The sequence below is a fragment of the Dipteris shenzhenensis genome, chromosome 13, assembly GCF_047967505.1.
Source record: "Dipteris shenzhenensis isolate YYH24624 ecotype China chromosome 13, Dip_SZ_1.0, whole genome shotgun sequence".
NCBI classification, from domain to species: domain Eukaryota; kingdom Viridiplantae; phylum Streptophyta; class Polypodiopsida; order Gleicheniales; family Dipteridaceae; genus Dipteris; species Dipteris shenzhenensis.
Genome location: NC_141608.1, coordinates 32082201 through 32105599, shown reverse-complemented (window position 1 = coordinate 32105599; position 23399 = coordinate 32082201). Strand labels below are relative to the sequence as shown.

The following is a 23399-nucleotide window of genomic DNA, read 5'->3' as shown; positions in this document are numbered from 1 at the left end:
ATATGTGTCAATACAAGGCAATTTTGAGTGTGAGTGAAGTAATCTTCTTAGATTGGCTGGTTCTCTCAGCAGCAGCTAATTGTACATATGACTAGTCATGATGATTGGTTTTCCAAGATTCAGAGAAAATTGAGAACATGCTCATTGCAAATGGTCAATCCTTAAGGTTGAAGCCATAGGTGAAATGTTAATCTAGAGTACATAAAGACATCAATGCGTGTGCCTAATCTCTCAAAATCTACCATCACTTGGTTGATTGGTTGATAATATGATGATTTGTTCAACAAAAGAGGAGTTTTAATCCGTGAAGCTAATCATGTAGATAAACGTGTTGCTAGAGTATCAATATTCCAAGATTATTTAAACGTACTATTTGCATGCCTTCTCAAAATTTACTATCACTTGGTTGATTGGTTGATAATCATGATGATTTGTTCAATTTTATGAGAGCTCATCAAAGCTCAGTGTCTTGGTGAATATGTGGGTAACTTGCTCATGTTTGGTGCAATAAATCAAATTAACTTTGCCGAGCATTAACATCTCTTGACTAAAGTGGTGAGACAGTTCTATGTGCTTCGTGTGGACATGAACACTTGGGTTCCTAGCTAGATGGATACAACTCTGAGAACAAGTCAAATTTTGAAAGTGGTCTCCGAAACTAAACTGCTTCATATTTGTCATCGCTCTATAAATATTGCCTTTTTTGAAGACAATGCAAGAATAGGCTGTTTCTTGCTTTGCCAAGAAATTGCTGTGGAATCAAATACACTTGTAGGCCTTGGAGCATCAATACTGTCAAGCCCAATCTGCATCTGTGAATACACGCAGGTTCAATTAAGATTGGCTGTCATGCTTGAGACTGAAGTCAATGGTTCCTTTGATGTATTTGAGAACTTCATGTGGCATCATGGATGGCGTTTGACTGTGTAATTTTCAAGTATATTATGAGCTGACAGCACTCCTTTGATTTTGTATCTGGAGAGTTGCCATGTTGTGCCGGCTTCATACTGCATTCAGCTGGAGTATCCATGGGCTTGCCTCATGCATCCTAAACTATTATAAAACTAGTGTATTTAAGTTGCCCTTCTCATCTCCATGTTCAAAACCAAGAACGTAAGGAAGCTATCCCATATCCTTCATAGACAATTAGAGTGCAAGTTTGGCCTGACATTTGTAAGCAATTGTTTAGCAGAGCCTATGAGAAGACGATGTGTCAATATGAGGATTTGACAACAACTCTTTTCTATTCTTCCGTTGTCTAGAAGCTCACGGCAGGCCATAAAGCGACTTTAAAAGTTTGCATCGAAAAATTGTCCTTGCATGAAATAACATAGCCTTTGGGTTGATCCATATTAATCCGCTCTGTTAGACATCAGTAACCCACCTGTGAGCCCCGATATGAGGAGGACAAGGGCCCTAGATCTGGAGGTTGGCATGGGTAGGTAGAGGGACTTATATGTGCACTAGACCTCATTTTGAGGCTGTTTGTACCAGATTAGGGTTGCACACTTCAGCTTTAATATTTGACAGTTTGATGCAGGGTTAGGTCAGGTGCATGTGCACTTGACAGGCTGCTCAATTGGCTGCCCTGCCAGAGAAACTAGGTGAGCAGACCTGTCAGCTCGACCGACCAGCAGGTCAGGTCAATCCTGACCAGTCGGGTGAGGTCTGGTCTTTACAGAAGTTAGCTGCTGGTTGGGTCATTCCTTCCCCGACTGAAGACCTCTTTGAGGCACATAGGAGCCCATACCTCATGCAATCGAAAGGCTCTCTCTCTCTCTGCAGATCCTCACACTTTCCAATTTACTGCAGAAATACTCAGTAAAGCTCTCTCTCTCTCTCTCTCTCTCTCTACACTGCTAGGGCCCAGGACAACATGTCGGGCTGGACCCCCCCGAAGGTATTTTATTTCTTGAAGAGAATCTGTTACAAGAGTTCAGCATAGAGCTGTCTGATACATTCCCCAAAATCCAAAACGTGAATCATTCATTACAAGAGCTTCAAGCTCATTTCAAATTGGCAACATGCCACTTGTCTAAAATCTAGACTAAGTCCTATTACATGCCACTAAGGGCCACTTTGGAGTCTTCAAAGCACTTGGTCACACGAACCGCCTCCTAGATGCTTATTAGACTCCCATAGCGCTTAGGAAAAATAACTCTTCCTAGTACCTACAACAATTAATTAAAGCGCACCACCATGGCACCCATTAATTGTTAGCGCTTTGCATGCAAATAACATACTGTGGACTAATTCTAGTCACGGTGGGCGTCCCCACTGAATACATGTGCACACCTAAACAAATATAAAAATATATATTTATTCTCTGGTTGACCGGAGTCAACATTCTTGATTATAATTAAGGAGCTTTGACCAAGGGTCGAGGCGTCTTAATTATAGCCAAGTCTCTCCAACCGAAGTTGGCACATCTTGGTTAACCGGTGTTAACCCTCTTGGCGCATGCCAAGTCTTGTTGACCGAAGTCAACACTCTTTGACTGTAGTCAGCTTTGTGGTTCTCTGGTTAACCGCAGTTAACCCTCTTGGTAATAAACCAAGTCTCCTCGACCAAAGTCAGGTTTACTTGACTAGAGTCAAGTATCTTTGACCGTAGTCGATCCTTTGACCATTAAAAGAACTCTTTGACCATAATTAACACATATAAAACTCTTTAATTATGATCAAATAAATGGTCAACTGTATTTTGACTTAGGATATTTACATTGTGGTGACATCCCCTCGGCTTCTATTCAATTGACCTCAACTGAAAAGCTTCCTTGTGAACATCCAAAAGTTGTGGATGATCGGATAACATGTCTTCGTCCATCCACTTGGCATCTAATGCCGTATAGTTCTTGAATTTTACAAGATACCTGCAAAACTCCTTACCCTGAGGGCCTTTGCGTACAGTATGGTACACAATTTATTCTGGCTGAAGGACCTCCTCCAGCTCATTCACTTCTGGTGGATCCTCTGATACTGTTTCTGTAGGCTCTGGTCCCTGGAATTTCTTTAGAAGACTCACATGGAATGCATTGTGAATCCTCCAATGCTCTGGCAATGCTAACCTGTATGCAACCTCATTTATTCTTTCTGTAACCCTGAAAGGGCCATAGTATCTAGGAGATAACTTTGCATACACTTTCTGTTTGCCTTTAAACTTGCGGAGCCTAGCTTTTTCAAACTTCAAAAGTACCCAATCCCCTTCCTTGAGATCTAACTGTCTCCTATGCTTATCTGCAGCTCTTTTATGTTTCTCTTGAGACCTTTCAATTGATGTCTGGACTTGGCTGTAAGCTGTCTGGAGGTCTCTCACAAACTAATCAGCTGCAAATATTTCATCTTTGGTCCTCAATATAGGTGGCGAAATCACCTTCCCATAAATGACCTCAAAAGGGGCTTTCCTTGTAGAGCTATGTAGTGTATTATTGTAAGCAAACTCTACCAATGGTAGGTACTTTTCCCAGTCAGAACCTTGGTCACCCACGTAGCATTTCAGCATATCTAATGCTGTAGAATTTGCTACTTCACTTTGACCATCTGTCTGGGGATGGAAAGAAGAAGAAAAATTCAGATTCGTCCCCATGTTATCAAATAAAGCTCTCTAGAATAGACTGGTCATTCTGGGATCTCGATCACTAACAATGGACTTAGGCATACCATGATGCTTAAAGATCTGTGCCATGAAAAGCTTAGCCATATGATCTGCCTTTATGGTTTTGCGAACCGGAATGAAATGAGCTTGCTTGCTGAATCTATCAATGATAGTCCAAATCCCATCATTCTTGACTTTGATCTTGGCAAATCAAAAATAAAGTCCATTGTAATACTTTCCCATGGTGCCTGAGGCACGGGAAGAGGCATAAGTAGGCCAGGTGCCTTCCGTCTATCATACTTCACTTTCTGACACGTAAGGCATTCAGTAACAAACTGATGTATATCTTTCCGCATCCCTGGCCAAAAGAAATACCTCTCTAGTGCTAGAGTTGTTGCTGTAATTCCTCTATGTCCAGCATAGGGAGGTGCATGGCATTCCTCCAAAATCTTTTTTCTCATCTCCTGGGTGATGCATAGGCAATCATCTTTCATTAGATACCCATCTTTCAGGGAATAGTGACTGGTGGATTGCCCCTCTTGCATTTGCTGCAAAATTTCACCAAAATCTGCATCACGAGCATATTGCTCCCTCATGCCTTCTAGGTCCTGATGATAAGCAATAGTCACATTATTGACCTGGGGTCTTCGGGACAAGGCATCTGCCACTCTGTTCCGAATTCCTGGGGTATGGACAATCTGAAAATGATACATTGACAACATGTTTGCCCATTTCATATGCTTCTCGAAAAGCTTGGTCTGAGTCAAAAAGTATCTTAGACTTTGGTGATCTGTCTTAATAGTAAAATCTGCACCCAAAAGATAGTGCTTCCATGTATGGATGGCATGAATTACAGCCAATAACTCTTTGTCATAGATTCCTAGATATCTCTCTGCATCCCGAAGTCTCCTGCTTTCATAGGCCACTACATGACCATTCTGATGCAATGCAGCCCCAACACATTCTCCACAAGCATCGCAATCAACATCAAAAGATTGATAAAGATCCGGGACTACAAGAATAGGCTCTGGAGTCAACTTCTCCTTGAGTGTATTGAATGCTTTCTTCTGTGATATTCCCCATGTGAAGGCTGCATTTTTCTTAGTAAGGTCATGTAATGGAGCTGCGATATCAGCAAAATGCTTGATGAACCTTCTGTAGTAAGAACACAGGCCTAGGAAACTTCGAACTTCATGCACAGTTTTCAGCTTTGGCCATTCCTGAATGGCACGGATCTTTGCTGGATCCATTTGTATCCCATTCTTGGATTTATATGCCCCAGATAATGGATTTCTTCCAAGAAGAATTCACTTTTCTTGCTGTTTACATAGAGCTGATGATTTCTCAGCTCTTGAAACACTATAGCAAGATGTTCCCTATGCTCTTCTTCTGTCTTTGAAAAGACTAAGATATCATCAAAGAAAGTACCCGTGAAATGCCTGTACTTTCGGAAGATGCGATCCATCATTATATTGAATGTGGTTGGAGCATTTGTCAACCCAAAAGGCATCACTAAGTATTCATACAACCCGAATGTAGTGCGGAATGCTATCTTGTGCACGTCCTGAGGCTGTATCCTCACTTGGTGATAGCCACTCTTTAAGTCTATCTTGCTGAAAAATGAAGCTCCATTTAACTGATCCAGCACATCATCAATGCGCGGAATAGGGAATCTATTCTTGATGGTCATTTTGTTCAGTGCGCGGTAATCAATGCACATACGAAATGAACCATCTTTCTTCTGTACTAGCAGTACAGGAGAACAAAAAGGAGACGAGCTGGGCTGAATCAACCCTTTGGACAGCAAGTCCTGTACCTGAGCCATAATCTCCTCTCTCTGAGTCGCACTGACTCTATAAGGTGGTCTGTTTGGTGGCTCACTACCAGGCATTAACTCTATCTGATGATGTTCTGGTCTCTCTGGGAGTAACTCCCCTGGCAAAGCATCGGAAAAGCAATCTTTAAAGTTTACAAGAAACTGAAACTTATCTTTGTCTGCATCATTCATTTCAGCATGCATATCATTCTCTTTTTCTTTTACAAAAACCATGTATGCAGAAATTGCAGACTTTATTGCTTTACCACATGTAACATCAGATACAATGGGGATAGTGTCCCCTTTATTCCTGGCAACTAAACGCTGATTTTTCCCCCTATGCACAAACTCCAGCACTCTTTCAGGAAGAGTCAACTTCACTGCCTTGCGATGAAACCAAGGCATTCCCAAGACTACATCATGATGTTTCAGTGGAGAAATGAAGAAGTCTTCCTGATCCACATAACTCTGAACATGAAGATGGAGCTTTCCTATCGAGGGAGTGACTAGCACAGGATTCCCACAGAACATCTGATCGGCATCCAAAGCCCTGCCCAATTCCTGGGTCTTTATTCCCAGCCTCAGGGCTAGGTCCTCTGATATGAAATTATTAGTAGCTCCTGGATCAAATAAAATTAGCGCTTGCTAGTCTTTGACTTTTCCCCAAGATAGCAACAATTCTCGTTCCTCTAGGTTTGAAACATGACCCAGTATGTCAGGAATTCCTCCTGCCATTGGCTTTTGCGGTCCCTGTGGCTTCTCTGCCTCTTTTCCCTTCGAAGTTGAAGGCTTTTCTGGGCACTGGGCAGCCACATGCCCCTCTTTACCGCACTTGAAGCATTTCCCATCTCTACAGAATTCAGCTATCTGTTCAGGGGTGAATGGAGATTTGCCTTTACAAGCCTTTGAAAACTGAGTACCCCTTGGCTTTTGAGGCTGGAACCCTTTCTTTTCAACCTTGGGGTACTCTTTCTTTTCTGATTCTGAAAAATCAGTTTTCTTTCTTTCGGCACGTCTTGCATGCAAGGATAGTACCGTGGATGGATCTTGTAATGGCACAAGACTAGCTACTAAAGCTGAATGCATAAGGTCTTGAATGTTCTTTGCCCCCAAAGCATTCACTACTGCCTGGATTCTTGGAGTGAGACCTGCTCTATATTTTCTCATTTGGGTTCCTTTGGAGATCTTTTTGAAAGGTGCAACCTGTAAATAAGCATCCCAAAACTTTTGGTTGTACACATCCACTGTATCTCCTGCATCCATATGCAAACTGTCCCAATCTTGAAGAACATGGTCTCTAAACTGTTTAGGCATAAACTGATGGTAGAAGGCTTTCTTGAAGTCCTTCCACTTCCTTGGGGCTGACCCATCTGTGGTTTGTGCACTCCACCATGCACTAGCTGTCGCTGTTAAGTGCAAATTGACCATTCTTAACTTGGAGGATTCTGAAAACTTTTCTGTGCCGAATGCAGCATCAAATTGCTTGATGAACTGCAATGCTTTGTCTGTATGACCATACTGTCCATTGTAGGTCATAAACTTGATAGATTTACCTCCCTCTTTGAATTCCTGGGTCTCTCTAGAAGACTTTCTCTTTCCTAGACTTCTTGTGTTTCCTTCTTTTCCTGGATGGTTTATCTGATAAAGAAGAAGAAGATACAGAAGTCGAACTTGAGGTAGACGGTGTTGGACTAGGAGATCGGTGATGATGCCTCGATCTCTTCCTGCTACGAGATCGTCCCCTATGAGATCTCTCTTTCTCCGGTTGTACATGAGAGTGTGCCTCTGGCATTGGCACGTCATATACTACATTAGGCATAGCTTCTGTTTGAAACAAATGCTGAGCCCTTGGATCCTTTTTGAGATTTTCCATCTCTTGTATACGAGTGCGTACCATCTGCTCAAATTCTTGCCGAGTTTGTTGCACACTTCTCTGATTTGGATGCACATCCCTATCTTGTGAATCCCACTGGATAGGTGATTGAGCCATCTTCTTACAACTCGTCTGAGATCTACAAATTTCTTGCACACACACTGTGTATGCAATTGATGCACGCTGCCTTCGCTTTTCAAAGAGAAAATTTACCTCAACAAGAGGTGTCTTGCATTCACAATCTATGCCAGTATTGGCTGTCAATTCAAGGCATGTACCCACACAGTTGCCAAAGCATCAACAACTATATTGCCCCTTTTCTGGCTACTGCAAATGACTTCAAAAAGCATCTGTTTTTTCCCTCTTTTCACTGCTCAAATGCATGCATACTCTTTTTCTGCAAATCTCTGTTTTCTCTGCTTTTCTGACAGTAAAAGTCTGACAGGCAGGTGAAATCTGCTAGCAGAAACACTCTCTGCAACTGTCCTCTTTTTTTTTTTTTTGGTGGGAAACAGTAACCAGATAAAGTAATTGACTGGTTACTCTAACCAGACTAATTGGCTCTGGTTTGGTTAGTCTGCAACTAGACTAACTGGACTGGTTACACCAACCAAACTGGTCTAGTTAGGCCAGATTAACTGGACCAATGTTGAACTAACTAGGTACTGGTTCAACTAACCAAAGTTAACTAGCTGTAGTTAACTTAACCACCTTTTCACTAACCACGGGTCAACTAGGGTTAGTCTAACCATTGGTTTGCCATCTCAGTAGTCTAGCTGGCTGCCACATCAGCAGTTGCTTATTTGCCACGTGTCAATGCCATGTCATCTACTGCACAAGCATGCCACCTGGCTGCCACATCAGCTCGCACGTGCGGACGCCACATCACCTGTGTGCCACGTGTCTGCTGACCTGGCAAGTTTGCCTCTGCCACGTGTGCCACGTCACGCTGGCTGCCATAGGGTTCTAGACCTTGGCTGCTGATCAACATCGGGCATTTCGCATCGTGTAAGAACCTTCATCAAACACGAACGTGCGTGTGAAGCCATCGCTACGCTTGAAGGCATCGTCACCACACGGGGAGCGTGACGGAATACTGGCCCAACTAAATTTACGTTCACGTCTCCTGCTATTGCTTCTCCTCAGTTTACGCCTGGAAGAGTTCCAACTGCAGGAACTTTTGCATCACAACGCGCTGGGCACACAGAAGAGCTTACGTTGTCCGTCACAAATTACACTCAGAGCCCATGCGCTCCCTCAAAGCTTGTGAACACTTCTCTAAAGCTTCATTGGTGCACCCCCGTCAGGCTAATTATTACCCATGCAAGAAACAGTAACGCTTCCACAACTGCGTTAGGACTCGAATGATGAAATCCTTCACGCCTGCCAATCTAAATTTGTGTTGGCCCTTTCTCTTCTGTGGTCTCTCTACCAACAGAAACTCTCGTCAGAGGTGTCCTACGTTGGCCACTTGGATTTTTCGCGAACCTACTACTTGATCGTCACAGCTTCAGAAAACTGTGAAGCCATGCTCTGATACCAATGCAATCGAAAGGCTCTCTCTCTCTTTGCAAATCCTCAGGCTTTCCAATTTACTGCAGAAATACTCAGTAAAGCTCTCTCTCTCTCTCTCTCTCTCTCTACACACTGCTAGGGCCTAGGACAACATGTCGGGCTGGACCCCCTCGAAGGTATTTTATTTCTTGAAGAGAATCTGTTACAAGAGTTCAGCGTAGAGCTGTCTGATACATTCCCCAAAATCCAAAACGTGAATCATTCATTACAAGAGCTTCAAGCTCATTTCAAATTGGCAACATGCCACTTGTCTAAAATCTAGACTAAGTCCTATTACATGCCACTAAGGGCCACTCTGGAGTCTTCAAAGCACTTGGTCACACGAATCGCCTCCTAGATGCTTATTAGACTCCCGTAGCGCTTAGGAAAAATAACTCTTCCTAGTACCTGCAACAATTAATTAAAGCGCACCACCATGGCACCCATTAATTGTTAGCGCTTTGCATGCAAATAACATAGTGTGGACTAATTCTAGTCACGGTGGGCGTCCCCACTGAATACATGTGCACACCTAAACAAATATAAAAATATATATTTATTCTCTGGTTGACCGGAGTCAACACTCTTGATTATAATTAAGGAGCTTTGACCAAGGGTCGAGGCGCCTTAATTATAGCCAAGTCTCTCCAACCGAAGTTGGCACATCTTGGTTAACTGGTGTTAACCCTCTTGGCGCATGCCAAGTCTTGTTGACCGAAGTCAACACTCTCTGACCGTAGTCAGCTCTGTGGTTCTCTGGTTAACCACAGTTAACCCTCTTGGTAATAAACCAAGTCTCCTCGACCGAAGTCAGGTTTACTTGACTAGAGTCAAGTATCTTTGACCGTAGTCGATCCTTTGACCATTAAAAGAACTCTTTGACCATAATTAACACATATAAAACTCTTTAATTGTGATCAAATAAATGGTCAACTGTATTTTGACTTAGGATATTTACATTGTGGTGACACCTCAGCATCAATTTTGCCCTCCGTTCTAAGTCGTTTGACAGTTATTATTTGCTGTGTTTTGCCCAGCATCTGCAAAAGTACTTATGCTCATTCTGAGCTGCTTTTGACCACTTCTATGGATGAATAAAGTGGGGTGATTTTGGCGTTCTTTGTATTGTTGTACCTTCTGCATATCTACTGTTTTGTGGGTCCTCAACAGTGTACTGTTTGAGTGATTTCAGAGACAATCTACTGTTCCTTTCCGCTGTGTATGGGTGCTACAGCAAGCAGTTCTATATCTGCCATGGTATCAGAGCCTTTCCAGCAACTCTTGTGATTCACCTCAAACCTGAAGGAAGTGGTCCCTCATAGCCACAACTTGGGGACATGAGAAACCTGATGGCACAAATTACCCACTTTGGAAGATGAAGATCTAGAGCCACCTTGTGGTAACTTAAGTTGTAAGATTACAATGGGGATGGAGCTAAGGCCTAAAGAGACTCTAGTAGATCCTGTAGCAGTGAGAGATTGGGTACCACCTGATGTAGAGGATTGCAGAGATGACATTTGAAGCCTGGACTGTCTCAAAAGACATGTACAAGGTAAACAATGCTGGCAGAATCCTTGACCTGAATACGGAACTCTAAACATGAAGATGAATGATGGGGATTCTACAAGACTACATCAAAATAAAGTTAGCTAGGGACTAGCTTTTCGTGGTTGATAAAGAAGAAAATCATGGTAGATTGCCAGGCTCATGTTTCACATGCTTCCTTGGAGCTACAAGGGTTTTGTCACCACTATGATTGCAAGGCAACACTGGCACCGGGAAGAAGCTGAAACATGACTTCTACTAACAGCTGCGAACAGTAACTAATTTTCGGGAAGACTATGAACTGTTTGGCAGAAATGACAGGAAAGGATGTAGAGGGATTAGGTTAGGTCACTCTTACATGAGGGCATGAGATTTAGCAGCTCCCATGTGGCTGGCAAGCCAAAAGCTTGGTGCTGTCCTTCACATGTGCAGCCTTTAGGCTGATGCTTAGAAAGTGCCAACAATCAAAGAATGAAGTGTGTTTGCATAAGTATTGAATGAATGTGTAGTACAGCAGAAGCCCCTTTATATAGTTTTAGAAAAGTGGGCATTGCTTATGGGATATTACAATAGGGTTGCCACATGGCAAGGCCACAATCAATACTGAAAACAGTACTAAATGTACAAGAAAAGTACTAAAGTAACTACGACTCTTAATTGGCTAATAGAGCCTATTATCTAGCTGTCTAATAACTTAGGATTCACTACTGTTACAATTTCTTCCTACTTACAGAAAAATTGTCCACAAAATGAATATAATGATACAACTGGTCGAAATGAAGAGTGTATTGGTACTCTGGCCTATCATGAGTAGGAAAGACTTTAGCTCAGCTCAGTAGATATGGAAACTCATGTAAAATGCTCTAGGTTGCCATGTGGAGTCCTCCTCGGGTTACCCTTTCCACTTAATGTAGTACAACAAAACCTTATTTTAGGATTTTGTTTCTAGAGCTATGTACTCTATTTGCCCTGATTCATCCATAAGAGGCAACTCTGCTGCAATTGGAATTTCTACTCCCACATGTTTCTTAAGCAAGGGTACATGGAATAATGGATCTTGGTGGCAAGAGGCAGTTTGAACTGATAGGCTAGATCATGAACCCTTCTAAGAATTCTAAAGGAGCCATAGAATATGTGGGCCAGCTTGGTGTTGATGTTCCCCTTGAGTGAGGTAGATCAATGTTTATGTAGTTGAGATATTCCCATCTCCCTCTTGAAATTCAACATGCCTCCTTTTTTCATATATGAATTTGATCATCCTCTCCTTTTCATCTACTCCTTTCACAAAAAAGGAGAGCTTCTAGAATTGTTTGATATAGTGTCTAATTGGCCCATGTTGCACTAGATCATACCATTGGCACACATTGATCCACAATCAAAGGTGAGAGAAAGGTAACAACCATCTCATGTTTAAACTCTTCCCATGTAGCCATAGCTGCATGTGAGACCAGCCGAGGTGCATGCAAGATGTGCTGAACTCATGAAAACAGACTTGCCATGCCTATAACTTGGAACAAAGGAGGAGGAGAAGAAGAAGAAGAAGAATAAGAAGGGCTTCCAAACTAATTCTTTAGACTATTTACATTTAAGTCCTTTTTATACCACACTTATACCATCTTTGAGCCCATTCATATGATTGCTTCATAATCCTAGCGCATGATTTTTGTACCATGCTAATTGGATCCAAGTACTCACCATACCTTGATATGAAAATTTCAAAGTTAAGGTAGTGTTTGTTACCTTCTCTATTGTAAATATGAAATTTTCACTATACCTTGATATAATTTTTTTGAGGTTAAGGTAGTTTTTGCTACCTTCTCTATTGTAAATATATTGTGGCTAGTATTTCATTTAAGCTATATACATTATTTCAAAGAACATCACTGAAGTAAACTATTAAATTGTTGCATATAGTCCTCAATCACTACGAGTAGTTCGTCTTGGCTAGAATAAAAAACAACTAGATGGGCATTTTGCTCCAAGACTTCTCCTATGGCAAAGTTACTAGCGTCTGTATAAACATCAAAGGGGTAATTCCACTGAGCCAATGCAAGTCATGGGGATATGGTAACTGCTACCTTCAAATGAGCAAAGGTTTAAATTGCTTCTGGACCCGTTTAGCAAATTGGTAATGGGCACCGCAATCTTTGCTAAGCCATTGATGTTGACAAATAGCCATGAACATGTGCACTTCTTAGGCTATAGTACGTACCTCCCATTCTATGGTGTACTTCACTTTGGTTGGGTCTACCTGTATGAGAGATGATGTAGCCCAAATAGTATTGTAAGAAAACAATACAACGTTTATGCTCAATAGATAACAGGATCTCGTATGCAAGAGAGAAAAGCAGATAGTATGGAGAATCAAAAATTTGATTACTATAAATCTGATACAATAGATGGCGCTGCCTCCCAGCCTTGCGCTCATGTGTGAGAAGCTTCGATGGCATGTTGGAAACAGTAGAGGACGGAGGCTGGATGTTAAGGAATAAGGGTTGCTGTAGCCAGTGATGATGATGGGCTTCACGGGCTTGCTCTTATATAGCCACCACTCGTAGTCGATTAACCCAATTTGGAGACTGACCTAGTCGGCCCAAAACGGTCGACTGGTCTCGAAGTAGGCCACCGACCACACGTTAGAACCGTGGCGTAGAATAGAGTAACTAACCTATAGTAACCATTTGGCCTAGAGCCATTCGGGATCATCTGGGGCTCCAAACGGGCCCCGCAGCCCGAGAGTGGGTTGCCCCGAGAAATGCTCCGTCTACCCTCAGTGCGGTCAGTCATGGGATGGCTTCCCGCACTTGCATATAGCCTAGTTAGCAGTGTGCCAACTCTATCTGAAGCCGTATAGACATCAGGCCACACATGGTCCCCATCTGGTGTCCAAACCAAAATCTACCGGATAACCGAGCTACTCAAATGCCTTCTCCTCATATGGGGGGGTTATAAGTAGAGTTAGCTGGTTCCCGCGTAGTTACATGAGAGTGGAGCATTGATATCTAACGCCCCCTCTCAATGTCCACCCGCAAGTGAACTTACTTTTTCGGCCCAATGCCAAGTCGATGAAGATGCCTCTCCAGCAGGTCTCTTCCAAGAGCCTTCGTGAAGATGTCCGCAGTATTCTCTGTAGTCAGACAGTACACCAAGTCGACCTCTCCATCCATGATGAGCTCGCGTACAAAGTGATATTAAATCTCAATGTGTTTTGTGCGAGCGTGGAACACAGGGTTCTTTGCAATTGCCATGCAACTCTAATTGTCACATGATAACTGTGTAGGCTTGTTCTACACTGCACCCATGTCCCCTAAAATCCTCCTTAACCACACTGCCTCACAAGAAGCAAAACATGCTGATTTTTGTACTCAGCCTCGGTAGAAGAAAGAGCAACTATGGGTTGCTTCTTGCTGACCCATGACACAGCTCCAGATCCAAGTGAGAAACAGTAACATGTCATTGATCTCCTGCTGTCCATGTCTCCTGCCCAATCCAAGTCACAGAATCCAGTCAAGGTGTTGCCCATGGTATAGGTGATGCCATAATCAAGTGTGCCTTTGACGTATTTCGGCACCCGCATCCCTGCCCTCCAATGGTTCTCCAGGGGCTTATTGGAAAACCTGCTTAGTACACCAGTCGCAAAACTGATCTCCGGCTGTGTGTTGCACAAGTAAATCAAACTGCCCACAAGCCTTTTGTACTTCGCTTCATCCACCAGTGGTGATGAATCCTTGTTTGAGAGCTTCATGTCAACCTCCATAGGGGTGCCAACTGTCTTGCACTCAGCCATGCCAAATGCCTTCAGTATCTCTTCAGCATACTTCAGCTGTGAGATGAAGATTTGTTTTGGCTCTTGCCAAACTTCAATCCCCAAACAGAAATGCATTAGTTCGAGGTCTGTCATTTCAAACTCTTTTCCTAGCAACTACTTTGTCTACGAGATCTTTTCTTCATGGTTCCCTGTTATGACAAGGTCGTCCACATAAAGGACCACGATCATACACCTGCCTCCTTCTCTGTAGATATATAAATTTGCATCAGATGGGCTCCTCCTGAACCCGTTTTGCAGAAAGTAGGCATCAATCCGCTGCTACCACGCTCGTGGGGCTTGTTTCAGCCCGTAAAGTGCCTTCTTCAGTTTACAGACTTTATCTTTTGAACCGGGGATCACAAAACTTGGTGGTTGTTCCACCTATACCTCCTTCTTGGAATCTCCATTCAAAAAGATGGATTTTACATCCATCTGAAACACGGGCCAACTTTCCTATGCTGCTCAAGCCAAAACACTACGAATTGTGGTTAGTCGAGTTGTGGGAGCAAAAGTATCCTGATAATCAAAACCATGTACCTATGTGAATCCTTTTGCCATGAGCCGAGCCTTGTAGTTATCCAACGTGCCGTCGGACTTGTACTTGGTCTTGTACACCCACTTGGTGCCGATTACCTTGCGTTTTGGTGGTCGATCCACGAGGTCCCAAGTGTTGTTCTTCATTATGGAGCCATACTCCGACTGCATAGCCGCCATCCACCTATCATCACCTTGTGTCTCTTCAAGACACTTGGATTCTTCAGCACGGATCACCTCTGTCATCAAAGCGTAGTTGACCAAGTGTTCCTGCGCCCTTCTTTGCTCCTCTAATCTCTTGGACCGGCGGTGTTCGGATGGTTCCTCCTCAATGGTTGGAGGTTCTTTGCCGTCCAAAAGCTGCTTTACCCACTTCGGGAATGGCCGTTGCCATTGTGGTTCTGCAGGCTCTTCTTTCTCTTCTTTATCTTAAATCCTCCCAAGCACCCATGGGGGAGTTCAGTCTGCTATTGCTGGTTGTACTGGATGGATATCTTGGTCCTGGTTGTCTTAGAAGGAAGCATCCTCCTCCAATTGATGCGGATGTTCTGAGAAGACCACATCACGACTTACTATTATCTTCTTGGTAACAGGATTATAGAGACGGTAACCCTTCGCCTCTTCACTGTAGCCCAAGAAAATACACTTCCGGCTCTTCGGTTCCCATTTGGTCCTGTTAGCATCAGGGACGTGCACAAAACAGTCACATCCAAAAACTCTGAAATGTGCAGCTAAAGGTTTCTTACCAGAAAAGGCCTGCAGTGCAGTCATCCCGTTCACAGCCTTCGTGTAGCTATGATTCAGAATGTAAACTACCGTGTTACATGCTTCAGCCCGAAAAGTCTTTGGTAAATCTTTCCTTTCATTATACTCCTGCCCATTTCGCAGATGACGCGCATCTTGCGCTATGCTACTCCATTTTGTTGTGATGTATGTGGTGGGGGTTTTTGCCTCTTGATCCCATGACTTTTGCAGTAATTTTCGAATTCACTTGATGTGAACTCTCTACCTCTATCTAATCTCAACTTCTTCACCTTCCTCCCCATTTCTTTCTCGACCATTACATGCCATTCTTTGAACTTACTAAAAGCCTCATCTTTAGTCTTCAGGAAGTATATCCATATCCTTCTTCTGTAGTCATTGATCAGTGTCATGAAGTAGTAGGAACCACCCAAATCTTCCGTCTCCATCTTTTTGTAGAGGTCCGTGTGAACGAGCTCTAGAGGAGCCTTTGCCCTGTTGGCATCTTTAGGAAAGGGCTGCCGATGCTGCTTGCCCATCATGCAAGCTTCACATACATCAGACAGATCTATAATTTCTAGTAGGTCTGCAATCATTTCACTTTTATGCATCTCCTTTAAAGAACTAAGGCTTAGATGACCAAACCTCTCATGCCATAGCTTAGTGTTACTCACATCGGCTCGAGCACTGAAAGCTGAGAGTTCGTAGATGTTGTTGCGCCGTGTACCTTTACCAATGACATTTCCTTGAAGATCCAAAATCTGTGCACCATTCTTATCGAAGTGAACTTTGAGGTCCTGATCCGTGATCGCAGAAATGGACAACAAGTTTCTCTTGATATCTGGCACATAAAGAACATCAGACAACTGTTTTACAACTCCATCTGACTTGAGAGCAATCGTACCTTTTCGTTTTGCTGGACATTTTGCATCATTGCTGACTGCTACCACGATGTCATTCCCTACTGGATATAGAGAGGTATACCAATCCTTCTGACTGGTCATGTGGCGTGATGCACCACTATCAATAATCCAAGGTTCATCTGTAGGTACATGAACTGCCTCCGTGCAAATCTCCTCAATTGCTACGAATAGCTCTACTAGTACTGCTTGTGCATTGTTGCTAGACTCTTTCTTTACTCCATTCTTCTCATCTGCAATCTTCTTCTGGCACTCATTTTGCTTGTGCCCTACCTTATTGCAATATAAGCACTTGATCTTCTTCTTTCTCTTTTTATCATTAGAAGATGGGTTACCAGAGTCCTTACCCTTACCTTTCTTTGATCCAGCCGAGAAAGCCGAATCTTCTCCAGTCCTCATCTTTTGACGCATCTCCTCCAGAAGCATCACGCTGAAATCCTCAAAGTTGAGGGGCGGATTTTTGTTCTACGTATTCAGCGTCGTAACAAGACCGTCGTACTTTGGTGGGAGAATCCGTATGCACCTTCGTGCTAGATTCTCGCTGATGATGGTGATGCCAATCACAGTCATCTGATCGCACAGATGCTTCACCCTGGTGATGAACTTGTCTGTCGTTTCAGACTTAGACAGTTTCTCATTCACAACTTGAGTCTCCAGATTCTGAATCTGTGCTTAATTCGTGGTCTCGTACTGGTTTTTCAAGACCGTTCATGCTTCCTCCGCTGTGGTGACATGTTGAATTAATGCCATGACAGAATCACTTACACTGCAGATAATAGAACACAGCGCATCTGCATTTCTTCTTGTCCACGTGAGAATCTGATCCGCAGTTGGTACTATCTGTTGTCCTGCATTGGCTGGATTCGATCTCGCAAACCGGCTTCACATCTGTCCCAGTAGCAGTATCCCAAAGCTCGTATGCGCTTAGGATGGTCTTCATCTTGAACTTCCAAAGTGGATAGTTAATGCCGTCCAACTTTTCGCTTTTGTTGAACGGTGGGATTCGTAGTCTTGCGGGCTAGGCCATCTCTCACAATCTGCTCGCAAAAATCTGCTCGCAAACAGAAAAAAACTACCAAATCTTCTTGCTAGAGCCCAAGCTTTGATACCATGTAAGAAAACAATACAACATCTGTGCTCAACAGATAACAGGATCTCGTATGCAAGAGAGAAAAGAAGATAGTATGGAGAATCAAAAATTTGATTACTGTAAAACTGATACAATAGATGGCACTGCCTCCCAGCCGTGCACTCCTGTGTGAGAAGCTTCGATCGCATGCTGACAACAGTAGAGGACGGAGGCTAGATGCTAAGGAATCAAGGTTGCTGTAGCCAGTGATGATGATGGGCTTCACGGGCTTGCTCTTATATAGCCACCACTCATAGTCGGTTAGACCCAATTAGGAGACTGACCTAGTCGGCCCAAAACGGTCGACTGGAGGTCGGTTCCAAAATAGGCCACCGACCACACGTTAGAACCATGGTGCAGAATAGAGCCATCCGGGATCATTTGGGGCTCCAAACGGGCCCCACAGCCTGAGAGTGGGCTGCCTCGGGAAATGCTCCGTCTACCCTCAGTGCGGTCAGTCATGGGACACCTTCCCGCACTTGGATGTAGCCTAGTTAGCAGTGTGCCAACTCTATCTAAAGCCATCGAGCCATCAGGCTAGACATGGCCCCCATCTGGTGTCCAAACCAGGACCTACCGGATAACCAAGCTACTCAAATGCCTTCTCCTCATATGGGGGGCTTACAAGTAGAGTTAGCTGGTTCCCGCGTAGTTACACGAGAGTGGAGCATTGATATCTAACAAGTATACCTCCCCAAAAAGAAGCCACTCTTCTTGGCAATAATGTACATCTGATTCTCCTTCAAGACTTGAAGTTAGACATTCAAAAGACATGCTGTGCGGGATCTTTGGAGAAAAGGAGAATGTCATCAAGAAAGATAAAAACAATTTTACTGATGAGAGGCTCGAAGATCCACAACAATGTGTGATTGAAGGTCATTGGCACCCCCGTGAAACCAAGGGACATAACAACAAACTCTTACTGTGTCTTCTCCATGCAAAAGGTTGACTTTGGAATATCTGGCTCATGAATTTGGATCCGATGGTGTTTACTCTTGAGATTAATTTGGGAGAATATCTTGGCCCCATTCTAGCGGTCCAAAATGAATTCAGAGCTAATGGTATTCACCCTTCAGATGAGAATATCTTGGCCCCACTTGGGCGTTCCAAAATTACTCAATCCAAGGCATGGGAAATTGGCTTTTCATTGTAAAATTTGCACAAATTTTGGCAATGCTATCCTTCTCCTTGACAAAGAGCAATGGGGCTGAATATGGAGGGCATATGAAACCCCTCTACAACTTGTCTAACTGTATCTAAAGTTGCTCCTTCGTCTTCTTGCTGAGACAGCAATGACTTGGAGCTACTTGAAGTGCGGGCACTCTTGATTCTGCACATGAACATCAATTCTCTTTGGTGTAGGTCGCTCGAGTTGTTGAATCCAAGAAACTGCCATAACTTTTGTCGTCCAGTTCCTCTTACGCTACTTGTTTTCCCAAGTTTCTTCTTATTTCTCCCATCACCTAGCGTGGTTAGACTTGGTTCTTGTTGCCAAAGGTTGCCTTGTGTCCCTTACTTTTGTTCATGAGCTCAAAATTCTTGGCAAGCTCATAAGCGCGCTCATAATCTTGTGGCCTAAAACGTCGTACAGACCACTTTACATTTGAAGCCAAACCATGAAGAAACTTACCTAGCTTGTCCCGGTCCTCCCTTAGTGATATGGACACTTGCATAAACATGTTGGCGTAGTGGTTTATTGACTCGGTGAGCCCCTGGTACATTTGGAAGAATTGACTATTTAATCTATCCAAATATTGTGGTGGTAGGAATCGCGTGCTGAGGTCCTTTACGAACTTTGTCTTGCCATAATGGGGTGTCTCAAGGTCTGCATCATAGTATCGTTCTCCCAATGTGTGCCATCATAATTACGTATCTTAAGGTTTGCATCATAGTATCCTTCTACCACTTGTGCCACCATGTGACCAAGTCACTTGTGAGGTGCATGAATGTGAGGACACACCTCTTGTTGTCTTTTGTCATCACAATTGAGAAATAACTCTTAAATTGATTGAGCCAAGAAATCAACACTAAGGGTTTGCTCTTACCATCATACCATTGGAGAAAATTGAGCTTCCCGAGGAATGACACTTTGAGGGGCTGAGCCACTACTTACTTTTCCTTGCTTACCTATGGCTGGAGTTGTGTGCTTTCTCAGCTCCTTGCCTTCTTGAGCCTTCGATCGTGCTCTTCCTTGGCCTCCTGTGTTGCTCTCTAGCAGCTTGCACATGATACTCTTGCATCTCTTGGAGTTGGAGCATGCGTGTGGAAAGGCTTTGTTATAGCATGTGTGTCATCGGGGCCTTTGCCCCCTTAGGGTTGGATGTGTCATTGCCACTCATGGTCTTTGTGTTGGATCTTGTCAGTACCATGAACTAGTGCTTGACTAAACCTCACTATCTCAAGGAAAAATTGAAGCTTTGATACTAATGTACTAGGGAGAAGACTGACTCTCTCTCCTACTAACTATTGGTTGATTATGGAGATAGAATTGAAAGAAGATGCACTCATGAGCACAACTACCACTCTTGTTGAGCGAAGCTCCCTACCCTTGTGTAAGTCATGCCTTGGCTACATGGGTCATCATGAAGACTCGCCCCTAAGTAGGTGTAGCATTGTACATTATCCTCTTGCTCTCCTCGTTTATCACTGATCAAGGAACTCATTTTATGAATGAATTATTTGAATTGCTAATCAAAGAGTTTATGGTGGTACACCATGTGGCTACAACATATTATTCATGTTGTAATAGACAAGCCAAGTCCACCAACAAAACTCTAAAATTGGTGCTTACTAAAATTTTGAGTTTCGAATGGCGAGATTGGCATACGAAGTTTTTGCCATTGTTGGAATCTCTTTCAAGCCTCCACCTTGCCTCTACATAATTAAATTCTCTGAAGAAATTGGCCCACTACTCTCTACCTCCACATAAAATCCTTGCCCCCTATTCTCGAATCACCACAACCGCCTTCCTCCACACATGCTACACCTTCTTCCTCTAATACCCTTTCCAACAAATCTCGTGCCACACAACCAACTTCCCATAAGATCAACATGGTTAATCTTGGGCCCCATCTCTCTCCTTCTCTTAGCTCCCCTCGCCAACCAACACATAGGTCAAGCAACCACAAAATGAAGGAGAAGCAGTTAGAACTAGCATAGTTGTAGGTGGAGAGATCATCACTACTAGTAGTTAGGAAAAGGGTGAAATGCTAAGCAACAAGGCCACTTGGGACAAGACTAAAGGAGAAAGTATGGATGGCTATGTGATTCTAAGTCATAGACTAGGGGAGAGGAACCCTAGGCTAAAGAGGTTGGGATAAAGGAAACACTAAAGGGGAAACCACAACAAAGATAGCACAAGACTGAGAAGCCACATGATACTACAACGATAGTAGCAAATACAATGGATTATGAGGAAGTGGTAGTGGAGATTAGAGGATTGCAATTGCAACTGAGTAAGCCCATACTATAAATCTAGTCACCGAGAACTTAGGCATGAGCATTGACCTTGTGCCTTTGCAAGATATAGAGACAATCATGGCTAGATTGGATCACAAAGGGTAAGGAATTCTAAGGGATGTGCATGGTCCTAGTGACCATAGGTCCCCAAGTCAAGTGACCATGCAACAAGACTTGGATGTCCAAGGTATGCCACAAGATTTTGCAATGCAAGATGTGCAGAGGGCAAGTTCGAGCAAATCTATAACAGTGCACAAGTTGGACATGGATGATGATGGCCAACAACAATAACAAATAAAATTACGTTGCCCATCCCCATAAGTTACTTGACAAATTCCTCAATTGCCTTCTCCACATTACATTATAATTGGCAGTGGCTTAGAGAATCAGGGCTTCAGGTAGCAAAGACAACTCAACACATTGCCATTACATGGAACTCCCCACAAGCACTACTCTACGAGCTCCAAGAGCATGCATGATATACTAGGGAACTTAAAGATTGGTACAGTGAGATTGTAGAGATCATAGAGAACAAAGAGAAAGAAATGGATGAGAAGCTTGACCACTTGCAAGTTGCTCACAACTAGCTCTAAGTAGACCATTGACTTCTACTCCATCTATACAACAAAGCCATGGGAGCACTCAAAACTACCCAAGCAAACATAGCCTCTCAACACAAATTAATGGTCCATCAAGAAGAAAGATTAAAGACCCTTAGCCATGTCCACACTAAGCTACAACAACATAGAAAGAGGGAGAATGAGACACTGTTCTAAAATAGGCAACAATCCTCAAGCAAATTCAAGCACTACGTGAGGACCTAGAGCAGCCCACATAACATCCCGACGTGCCTCCAAGTAGAAAAGACCCAAAAGATGATGCAGATGCTGCAAGTCAAGGTGAACAAACTCACGTGCTTGAGTAGAGTGGCTCAGCTTGAGTGGTAGATATTACAAATAGGTCTAGTGCAGCCATAATAGTGTCCATTGTACGATAATAGGTGTATAACATTCTAGCAAGGTGGGTGTGGACATTAAAGATTAGACGACCACCTAGGCACGATCGCTTTTGGATCTAGAGTGTGAAATGAAAATAGGGGTAAGTCATTTCACACAAACTTCTCCCTTTGGTTCTAATAACAAAACACATACCTCCCCTCCTCATCATTTTGATGGTGCAAGACAATTACATTTTGGAAGTCTAGATTTTGGGGTAGAAAGTATATGAGATGGACAAGATATAGGTGAACAAGATGGCTTGGTTCACCCAAAGTAGTTGGTGGAACATATACAAGCTTTGGTAGAGATCACTCCCCACTGTACATACCAGATGAGGAATGGTTAGATCGCCCAATGCACTCCCCATGGTTTGAGCATGCATTTTTGGATGACAATTTTGATCAAATCCAAGCCGTAACGGCTTATGACTAGGTAGCTCGTGCATTTAACTTAATAGTTTTGAAGATGGCAGACAAGCAACAAGTCGCCTTTGAAACTGAGAGGGGTGAAATTGCCCATTAGCTCATAATTATGTGACCCCGACAATGTAGCAACTACCTTCTTATTTTGTGCAACTTCGTTTGGTGGAATAGTTGTTGGGAAATGCATTGACAAAGGCTTAAACTTATTTTTAAGTATATAGTAACATTGTGTCACCCATTTTATGTATATAGCAACTACCTTCTTATTTTGTGCAACTTTGTTTGGTAGAACAGTTGCTGGGAAATGCATTGACAGAGGCTAAAACTTATCTTTAAGTATATAGTAACACTGTGTCGGCCATCTTATTTTTAGGTATATAGTAACATTGTGTTGGCCATTTGCTGTAAAATGGTTAATGATGCTGCAAAGTAATGTAATCTACTAATACAATACTATTTTTGAAGACACAAACTAGCTTGCTCCCAAGCTTGGTCAACTAGTGAGGGATTGGATTGATGCTTGGTAGATGCTACCCCAATAGATATCATGGGAATGGCAATGAGTCTATCCGCATGGGGAACAAGGCAATGACCAGCTATCTGCTACTGACGATGCCGTTCAACTTAGGATTTCCTGGCCCTTTCCAAAGAGTGAGCCCAAAGTAGAGGGGCAAGCATTGCTTACTAGCACATTAGAGCTCTGCACATACTTTGAAGAGGAAGCATGCAACTAAGGAGCAACAATAGTAGAAGAAGCAGCATCAGCAAGTCCCATCCTAAAAACAACGCAAGTGTGCATCCAAGTGGAGATGCTCCGCAATCAAGCTTCTCACATAGTTCAAGAAGATGAGCTGTGAGGCCACAGCTCAGGATACGCCAAGGTGAATGATAATCTCGGAGTTAAGAGGCAACATGAATGTTTCCAACTTTCCAAGACGGAGAGCACATCTTAATCTTCATTGCACATTGCTTGATTGGCAACTTTGAGCAACTTGTCAGGCAATTG

General features: G+C 43.1%; 1 pseudogene; it reads right to left on the bottom strand.

The window, feature by feature from the left end:
• Nucleotides 1-677: 677 nt before the first annotated feature.
• Nucleotides 678-22338, bottom strand: LOC147895298 (uncharacterized; annotated as a pseudogene).
• Between the last annotated feature and the right edge of the window lie 1061 nt (nucleotides 22339-23399).